General features: G+C 44.3%; 1 pseudogene; it reads left to right on the plus strand.

Moving 5' to 3' along the window:
- The first annotated feature begins 217 nt into the window (after nucleotides 1–217).
- LOC139045274 (elongation factor G, mitochondrial-like) lies at nucleotides 218–9,755 on the plus strand (annotated as a pseudogene).
- The last annotated feature ends 336 nt before the right edge of the window (nucleotides 9,756–10,091 follow it).

Here is a 10,091-nt window from a genome sequence, read left to right on the forward strand (position 1 = left end):
TGACTCACCAATTATGTAAGGTTACAAAATATAAAATGGTGTTTAAATAAAGCTGTAATACAGATATCATTTAAAGGGGTTTTGACCTTATGAAATTGTAATTCTATTAATTATAAGGACCAAATGTGTTAGCTAAAATTGCAATTATTCAAATCCTCAGGTAACTTCTCAAGACCTTAGAAAATGTGCAATTAGCCCTTGGATACTTGCATAATTTATAAGTGAAAAATGGTACAAAGCTTTGGTCACTAAAGATAGTTTCAATGTATCTTTATTCTTATACATTTATAAAGTGACTGGATTAAAAGAATATGCAAATGTTTTGGATGATACCATATATGTGTATTTTGCCATTGTAAAACTTAACAGAGGTACCATATAATGTGTACACATAAGAATTTAGCTAGAGACTTCTTGGTTTTTTGTCTTTTAGTTTCCTCTGTGGAGAAAATAGTTGATCCCTTTGGTTAAAAGTGATTAATAAAAATAAGATATACTTTGTATAATAATTACGGAAAAATATGAAAATATACACACATAGAAGATAATGAGTATGAATTTTTCCTCAAGGAAACTGTTAAAGTGGTAATTTCAGTGTAACAGATGTACTGTTTTATATGTACTATTAAATAATTATATCTTAAAATTTTATTACCATTTACATAATTATGTGTTTATATATTTTAAACAAATACATATAAAGGCTTCTAAGACAATCTCCGAAAGTCTATAAATGAAAAAGTTTATTTAATGGTATATTCAGTGTTAACGGATTTATTCATCAAAGCAGCTTAATCTTTTTTTGTAAATTAATATATGGATGATATACAAAAAGTAAATTCGAAATTCATTACTGAGTCTCTGGTTTTACTTGTCCCTTGTAATTTCCTCTGATTTCTATTTATTCGATCTCGTTCATTCCACAAATATCATTGAGCACCTAGCCCACGCAGGGCGACCCAGCGATCCACAGCCCAGTCACTGTTCTCACGGCATTGACCTCACTGGGAAAGGAGACAGCGCTCAGGTGTGTGAGACGTCTGGTCTGAGAAGCGCTCTGCAGAGCGAAGCCGCACGAGAAGAGCGACGGGGAGGAGCTCGCGGGCGCGGAAGAGCCGGGCCTGGAGCACCCCGTTGAGCGGCCGCCTGCACGGAGGGAAAGCGCGGGCAGGAGCGGCCGGCGGGGCGGGGGGCAGGGGGCCGGCGCGGGAGAGGCGGGCTGGCGCGCGGCCCCGACCCCCGGCGAGGGGTTAAGGCACGCGCTGCCAGGAGACGGCGCGCTCACAGCGACTGAGTGCGGCACCGGCTGCGGTTTATGAGATGAAGACGACTGCAGAAGACGGTGCTGGGAGGGAGATCAGACGCTTCGTTTCGGACATAGTAAGTTCGCGATGCCTCCAAGTGGAATCGTCAAGGATGCTGTCTTCCATATGAACTGGCCCTAAAACGCCTAACACCGAAGAACGACGGAACGTTCGAGATGAGAAAAAGCACTTGTAATTGATAGTTCAGTCATCATTTTTCCACATTCTTTTCAGGTCGTGTCCTGTAGATAAGTATTTTTTCATATCTGTGATGGTAGCATAGATGACAACTGCTCTTTTTGTCACTTAAATTCTGTTAAAAAACGTTTCTCCGGGTTGCTACAGTTGGCACCACATCCCAAAAGGCTGCAGCGCTCTGGGAGCGTGCAAGGCTGGATGAGCTCGGTGAAGCGACTGCAGCTCCTCTTCCTCGTCGGCAGAGGGCGCCCGGGCAGCGGAGGGCGCTGCTCGGCCCTGAGATCCGGGAGCTCCTCCCTCTTTCCCTTCGTCCCTCCGCGCTCGCGTCCTTCGCCCCGGAAGTGCTCTTCAGGCGCTGCTGGCCGGCGTGACTTTGAAGGTCTCCCGCCGCGGTGCCGGTTGCTGAGCATCCCGGAGCCGCGGGCCCTGCGCGCCCGTTCTGCGCCGGCCATGAGGCTGCTGGGGACGGCCGCGGCCCTGGGGCGCGGGCTCCCGCGGGTCCCCGCCGCGCTGGGCTGGCAGGGGAGGCAGGTAGAGTGCCCGGGGAGCGGGGCCGAGCCCGGACTGTCCCCTGGCCGCGTGGCCCTCGGAGCGGCCCGGGCCCCTCTCCCTGTCCGTGCCGGCCGCGGGGCGCGCCCAGGGGCTGGCGTCGGGTGGCGGTGGCCCGCTGTGCCCGGGCCTGGCGCGCGCGGCTCGCAGGCTTCCCTGGGTTTACTCTGGAGGCGCCCGGCGCCAGGGTTCCCATTAGTTTTACCCGCCGCTTCCAAGTTGTGCTTCCCTCTGCCCACAAGTGACCGCAGTGCACTTGGATGTGCAGCCCTGTGGGCAGTGGTTTACATTGTGTCTTAATTCCATAAAATGCAGGATTCTGCCCTGTCCCCCCCGCCCCGCCCCAAGTAAAATAAAGTTTAAAAAAAAGTCGTTAACTTTGTGTAGAAGGAATTGGAAACCTTTTGTGGGTTGCGTTAGAGCTGTCGGTACCACCGCGTGAAGCACGGAAGTCCTCGGACGGCCTTGCTAGCTGTGAACGAGACTAAGGGGGAAGGGGAAACAGCAGAACTTAAGATGAAAACTCTAGTTCCTAGTAAAGTAGTTGTTAGGATCTATCTTTCTGATTTTATTATCCCCAGTGTATACTTTCAAACCTATAACATTTGATAAAAGTAGTTGTCCCCTTTTAGTTAATTATATAATTAATGCGAGCAGCTTTTTCTGATTGGTTGATTATGTATTTGTTTTCAGGCTGTGTCTTCTCTGCTCTCCCCTGCAGCCTTCCCTTTGGTTTCGGGAGTTGCGGTGGAGACGTGCCCTCTTTTGCCTTTCCAAGCTGTGTCGTATGGTGTTTTGTGTCCGTTGAGTTTCTCTGGAGGAACGATGTCCGCTGAACCCATGCTCTCTCTTAGAAAAAGTGCCCTGAATTGATCTCTCTTACTTTTCAGGTTAATTGGAAGGTCTGCGATGGTGTTCATCAGGGGTGATTCCCAACGAGAAAATACGAAATATTGGAATCTCAGCTCACATTGATTCTGGGAAAGCCACATTGACAGAACGGGTGCTTTAGTACACCGGCAGGATTGCAAAGATGCATGAGGTGTGTGGTTGTGGTGGGCTCCAGAGTAGTTAGAGCTTGGTTTTACTTGTTTTGTAGTTAATGGTTTGATAAACTTCACAAAACTTGAAAGGTTAAAAGAATGGTAACCGTGGATCTTTAGTCAGTCATATCACACAGAGGATTGCTCAAGTTGGCCTGAAATGTTGCTCTCAGGAATCCGTCTAGACCATCACTGTGGGTATCTTGAGTAGATTGTCTTTTAAGAGTGTTGTCAATATGATGTACCCTTCAACAGCCATTAAAATAGTATATACATAATTTTTAATGTTATTTAGAGATGTTTATAATGTTAAGTGGAAAAAATGGTTTCAAATATATAGTATGAGCTTGAGTTAAATACATATAGCAGAAAAAAATTTTTTTAAATCTTGGAACTCTCTTGAAGAAATTATTATATCATTGAGTGACTTAACTTTCCATTTAAAAATATTTCTTCAGATAAAAGATCGTCTTGTTAAATCATACGCTTTAAAAGCTGAATCCTTCCCACCTGGGCCTCAGACTCTACATGCAGCAGAGCAGGGCAGAACCCGTTCTCTGAACATCTGCTCCTGGACTAACACGAGGCCGGTGGGCAGGAGCGGGGCAGAGGGAGCAACAATGGCTCTCAGACCAGGTGATTGCTCTGTGGGAGCCCTTGCTGGGAGCAGCAGTGAAAAGAGGTTGAGACAGTTCACAGAGGGTAAAACCTATTACCAGTTTTCTATTTCAAGAGATGATCTGGTTTGGTGATTAGGCTTCTTTGGAAATTGCCCAGTTAACCATCTGTGTTCTAGTTCCACCTCAGTAAAGACTTCTTTCCTTCTTGGAATATAGGGACAGAGAAATCTGAATCACTGTGCTTGTGTTTAGGTGAAAGGTAAAGATGGAGTTGGTGCTGTCATGGATTCCATGGAACTAGAGAGACAAAGAGGAATCACTGTTCAGTCAGCGGCCACCTATACCGTGTGGAAGGATGCCAACATCAACATTATAGATACTCCTGGTAAGCTGAGTTCTTGGTTTTGTTGCAGCTTATTTTGGCAAAAGCCCATTTAGTTCTTTTCTATTCTATGACCAAGCTCATTGTTGAGTATCAAATAATACTCTAAAGTGTGACTGTGAATTTCCTATTAGAGAAATCTGACTTGGGACCTAGAGCATTTCGTCCTTATGTAGTTTCCTTGAAAAATAGTGCAAACAATTTGTGAGTGGGAAGGTTCTCACGTTTTATGTGTTGTAGCTGATCCAAAGGTGCCCATGTCCTGGTATCTTTTTGAAGTGATTTGGGGCTCTGGACCTTATGCTGGGTGAATGGTATGAGTGATTTAAGAAATCCACATTCTAGGGGCCGGCCCCGTGGCCAAGTGGTTAAGTTCGCATGCTCCCCTTCAGCGGCCTGGGATTTTGCCGGTTTGAATCCTGGGCGTGGACATGGCACCGCTCATAGGGCCATGCCGAGGCGGCATCCCACATGCCACAACTAGAAGGACCCACAACTAGAATATACATACAACTATGTACTGGGGGGCGTTGGGGAGAAAGAGGAAAAATAGAATCTTTAAAAAAGAAAAAAGAAATCCACATTCTAATTAGAAGACTTATGTCGTGAAAGATAAAAAACTTTTAATTTTGCATGTTATAAAAAAATCAGACCGCTCTTTAAGACTCTCCCACACTTCTTTGTCTCATTTAGGGCACGTGGACTTCACAATAGAAGTTGAAAGGGCCCTGAGAGTGTTGGATGGTGCAGTCCTTGTTCTCTGTGCTGTCGGAGGGGTGCAGTGCCAGACCATGACTGTTAATCGTCAGATGAAGCGCTACAATGTTCCATTCCTAACTTTCATTAACAAACTGGACCGCGTGGGCTCCAACCCAGCCAGGGCCCTACAGTAAATGAGGTACCGAGCCTGAGAAAGGACAGGGGTTGTGACCATCTGGATAACAAACCTTACCTCCAGAACTACGATTGATTCAGTGTCACTGGAAAAAGAAATTTATTTATGTGAGTGACTTATCTTAGTAAGTGGAACACTGAGGTCAGTAGTTTGATTTGTGTTGTGATCTCATCAACTACCTTCTCTGTAAAATGGTGAAAATATGACTTAAATTGTAGGGTTGTTGAAGGTGAATTCAGAAGACAATCTGGCAATTACTGTTTTGCTATAGTTAGAAAAGTCATAATCTAGAGTAGATTTTAAAAGTTTGTTAGAGCTGTTGACATGATTCCGACTCCTAGTGACACAGCAGAGTGGTGTCTTTCTGCGCCGTCCTCTCACCTTATGGCGCTACGTCAGAAGTATTCCGCTGCTATTCACAGGGTTTTCATGGCCACTTTTTCTGGAACTGGGTGACCAGGCTCTTCTTCGCAGTCTGTCTAGTCTGGAAGCTCCACTGAAACCTGCCCACCATGGGTGACCCTGCTGGTGTTTGAATTCCTGGTGGCAGAGCTTTCAGCATCACGGCGACATGCAGCCACCACAGTATGACAACCGACAGAGGGCTGGTGTGGTTCCCTAATGGGGAAACGAACTCAGGCGGCATGGTGAGAGCGCCAGATCTTACCACTGACCACCAGGCCTGGCTAGATCCTAAAAGTACTTGCATTTACTGAGACAAACCTAAAAGATCATCTTCAACTAATTTTAATTAATGCCCTTAGGTAGTCTGCTCTCTTCCCTTGCTCTCATGTGGTAACATATTTGCTGAGACACAGTAGCACTTCTTTCTGTGCCAGATGTTACCCAGTGGTATTTGTGGCATTTTACATTTTGCACAATACTGTGTGTGTCACATAGCCTTGAGAAGAGTCCACGTTTCGCTCTTCACCCTTTGTAACTGTGTAAATGGAGCTGTAGCATTCCCACTCAGCTTTCCCATGGCAGAGCTGATTGATGGGTGTAGGCAGTCGGGTTCGTGGTAGTGGAGAGACTGAGTGATGTGTCCAGTGCCGGGAGGGATGGTGCTGAGGACCTTTGTATCGCTGTGTGCACTCAGATGGAAGTGAGCTATTTGGGAACATGAGAATGAAATTTTTCTTTATTGGATGTTTGTCATATTTTCTTGGTAAAATAGAACGTTTTCACTTTTTTGCCTTTATTACTTATATTTTACTTGTGCTTGGCAGTAGTGGACTCTTCCCAAGTCTTTTTCTGAATTCCAGGAAAATTTCCTGTTAGCGTTTATTTTTCTACTTTGGTTCTTTAGTCTACTCTCTTTTTTTTTTTTTTGAGGAAGATTATTCCCGAGCTCACATCTGCCGCCAGTCCTCCTCATTTTGCAGAGGAAGACTGGCCCTGAGCTAACTCCCGTGCCCATCTTCCTCTACTTTGTGTGTGGGACGCCTACCACAGCATGGCGTGCCAAGTGGTGCCATGGGTTCCGAACCGGTGAACCCCAGGCCGCCGAAGCGGAATGTGTGTGCTTAACTGCTGCACCCTGGGCTGACCCCTACTCTCTTTAATCTGTTTTCCCATTTTGTAACTCTCATTAAACAGATTTTGAAACTCCTGAATCTCGCCTTCTTAACTTTTCTGCCATACTTTCTGTCTCCTTCTCATTTTGCACTGGGTTACAAGAGAATTCTTGAGGTCAGTCTTCCAGCTTACTACTCTGATATTCATCTGTATCCCTTCTCTTGTTTAACCTGTATTTTTCTTTTTAATTTCAGCAATTATATAGTTAATTTCCATAAACTTTCTCTTTTACTGCAACATCTTTGTTAATAGAGGTAATTACTTCTCATCTTTACACTTTATTTTCTTATAGTAACTCTCTCTTTGGACGTTAGTTCTATTTCTTGAACTCATGCCTCTCTTTCAAGCTATTGGTTTCCTTTGAATATTTGGTGATTTTTAGTTATCTATCCATAGTTACAAATGGGGGCCTAAAGTCTAGACTGGATGTTGGTAGCTGGAGCCCATTTCTTCTTGAGGGAGAAGCCCTGCTGGTGAGTGTGGCTTCTGTTCAGTGGTTGGCCTGAGTCGGGATACGGGCTGGTGACGAGTGTCTGCCTTTAGCACCTACTCTGAGAGTCTTCCCCTAAGAACTTCCTCTTCAGATGGCAGTACTCGGCTTCACGAGAGTCGGCTGATCCGAGAATGAGGCGTGGGCACAGTTACCCCACCATCTTCAGATTTCCTGGCCAGCTACCCATTGACCTGTTCCTCCCCCTTCGGTTTCTGATCCAGGCTATTCTGGGGATCTGATGGCAAAACACTTACTTCAGAGTTCTTTTTGTTGCCTAAATAGGGTTGTGGCTTCCTGAGCACGAAGAGTTTGGTTGTCAGTCTGTCCCTGACTGCCGTATGTCTTCCATTCTGACCTGCTGGTGACACCCCTCGCTGTCCCACCTCATCTGCCATAGATTTCTTTTTATATTTATTTTGTCATTTCAGAGACATTTGGGGTGAAAAAAGAGGTAAACGTATGTATTTTTATTTTTCAGGTCTAAGCTAAGTCATAATGCAGCGTTTGTGCAGATGCCCATTGGTTTGGAGAGCGATTTTAAAGGGATTATAGATCTTATTGAGGAGCGAGCCATCTATTTTGATGGAGACTTTGGGTAAGTATTAAAAATATATTAAAATCTTACATTTTAAAAAGTATGAAAGAGAAGGAAAAGAATGAGTTCTTTAAACGCAGAGTAAACATCTTTTTGAAATGAGGCTGGGAGAATATCCTTTAAGCTGATTCTGTTCCAATGCCTTTAATCCTGGTTTCTTCCTATTTTGCTTAGTATTCATTCCAAGGGAGCGTAGGTTAAGTTTTCGCTAATTGATTTCTATCACATTGTGCCCTGCCTGGTGTGGTGGAAGGAGGCCTTCAGCTTGGGCTAGGAATGCAATCTCTCTTTTTCAACTGATTTATTTATTTGTTCATTCATTCTGCAAACTTTTTTGGAGCAGCTGCTATGTCTTAGGTCTTGTGACAAAAACTATGAAGAAAATAGGGATCATAAATATTTTCTCTGCCTATTTCATGAGATTACAAATATAAAAAGATCAATATGTAAAGGCGGTTAAAAATTGCACAGATGTGGTTTGGGCAATATAAGAAGCAAATTGGTAACTTTTTGACATGGTATTTGGTCCATCAGTCCACTTTTGAGTGGCCTTTGCATACAAAGCACTATAATTGCCCAGTGGTTATCAAACCACAGCATTCAGAAAAATCCCCTGGAGAGCTTGTTAACGCACATGTTCCTGGATCTTCCTTCGGAGATTCAGTACATCTAGGGTGGGGCCTGGAATCTGCGTTTCTGGAAAGCCCCCAGGTGATGCTGATGTTGCAAGTCTGCAGACCGCACTTTGAGTGGCACTAATCTAGACAATGTGGGGGGTGGTAAATGACCCTTTGTTCTGAGGAGTGGCCCCAAGGGCCTGGCACTTTCTCCAAAGGTACTTCTTGAGGGATTTCCTTCCTCTGCTCTGGAACTGGGATTGCTGGTCCTGCAGGTGGGTGATAGGGCCTATGATCAATTAGCTGTAGAGTTTATCTCATCTTGTAGTTAGGGAAAAGATGGAGGCTGTCCAGCGGATGAGGCATTTCTCTCACTTTTCGTGTGACAGCAACAAAGTTTGTCTGTCCTTCCTTAGAATGTAAGGCCCAAGAGGACAGGGATTTTTGTCAGGCTTATTCCTTCATGTCCCTAGCCCCAGAACAACCTGGTACGTAACAGGGACTCAAAACATGTTGGTAGGTAAAGGATTAAATCCACTTCCCCAGAATTACCAGGGCACACGTTTCTGTCCTCTAAAGTGAAGGCTTGTCAACTTTGTTGTGCATCAGAACCCCAGGTGGAACCTCTTAATATACCTGCCCCTGCTCAGCGCTGGCCCGCCGGGCATGTGTATATTCTGATGTGAAACGCTAAGGGTCAGGGAGCTTGCGGGAAGGAAGGAATTAAGCTCTAAAAGCTGTGAAGAGCATTCTTTAGGATAATAATTATTTTCTGATCATTTGCAATTGGCTTCTTTTACTTTTTTGGATTTAGAAATGTGTTTTCTGAAAAGCTTATTATTTTTTGACATTAAGTTCCATTTTTAAAGAAATACTTTGAAAACTGTCAGACTATTGTTTCTAAGTGTCAGGTGTATCCATTTCTTGGTTGTGTATGTTTTATTTGTGACTCTTAGCTATTCGTCCCCTAGAGGAATGAAGCATTGGGATCAAAGTTGAAGAGTCTGCATATTTAGTAACCTTTTTTTTTTTTTTTACTGCAAAATGGGTTAGTCTGTGTTAAAAATTATGTGATTGGTTTGTTATTAATGGAAAGCAATGGAGTCGGGTCTCTAAATCTGCTTGTTAGAGACCATGATGTTCTGATTCATTTGGGTAATAAATTTTCAGGTGCTCACATGGGCTTTGGGGTCAGACTGGTTTCGAATCCTGCTGCTTCCATTCACTAGCAGGACACCCTTGAGCGGTTTGTTCTGGCTGTGTCAGTGAAGTATTTTGCCCACTGTTTTGTCTGAACTTTAAAGCTGTATGTTAATCTTATTTGCCATTATACTGCAAATATATCAGAGCTCTTTCTCATCTGAAAAAATATTTTAGCCATTGGTTTATCTTCTTCATGAGTGCTTTATGTGTTTAATCGAATATCCTCAAAGTACCAAAATAAACGTTTCTTTTTTTAGTCAAGTTGTTCGATACGGAGAAATTCCGGCAGAATTCAGAGCAGCAGCAGCTGACCGCCGGCAGGAGCTGATTGAGTGTGTTGCTAATTCAGATGAGCAGCTTGGTGAGATGTTCCTGGAAGAAAAAATCCCCTCTGTTTCTGATTTAAAGGCAGGTGCCGTCGAACTGCGCCTTAAGTTGACAAAGCATGAGGTGGGGGGTCTGGTTTGCAGCGAGGAGATGTGATGCTTTCCGATGGGCTTATTCATGGAATCTGAGTAAACTTATTTAACATGATTGCTTTCTTCAAAAAGTACTCGAGGGCTAGCCGTGTGGCCTAGTGGTTAAGTTCATTGTGCTCTGCTTTGGCTTCCCGG

The sequence above is a fragment of the Equus asinus genome, chromosome 5 (assembly GCF_041296235.1).
Source record: "Equus asinus isolate D_3611 breed Donkey chromosome 5, EquAss-T2T_v2, whole genome shotgun sequence".
Taxonomy (NCBI): domain Eukaryota; kingdom Metazoa; phylum Chordata; class Mammalia; order Perissodactyla; family Equidae; genus Equus; species Equus asinus.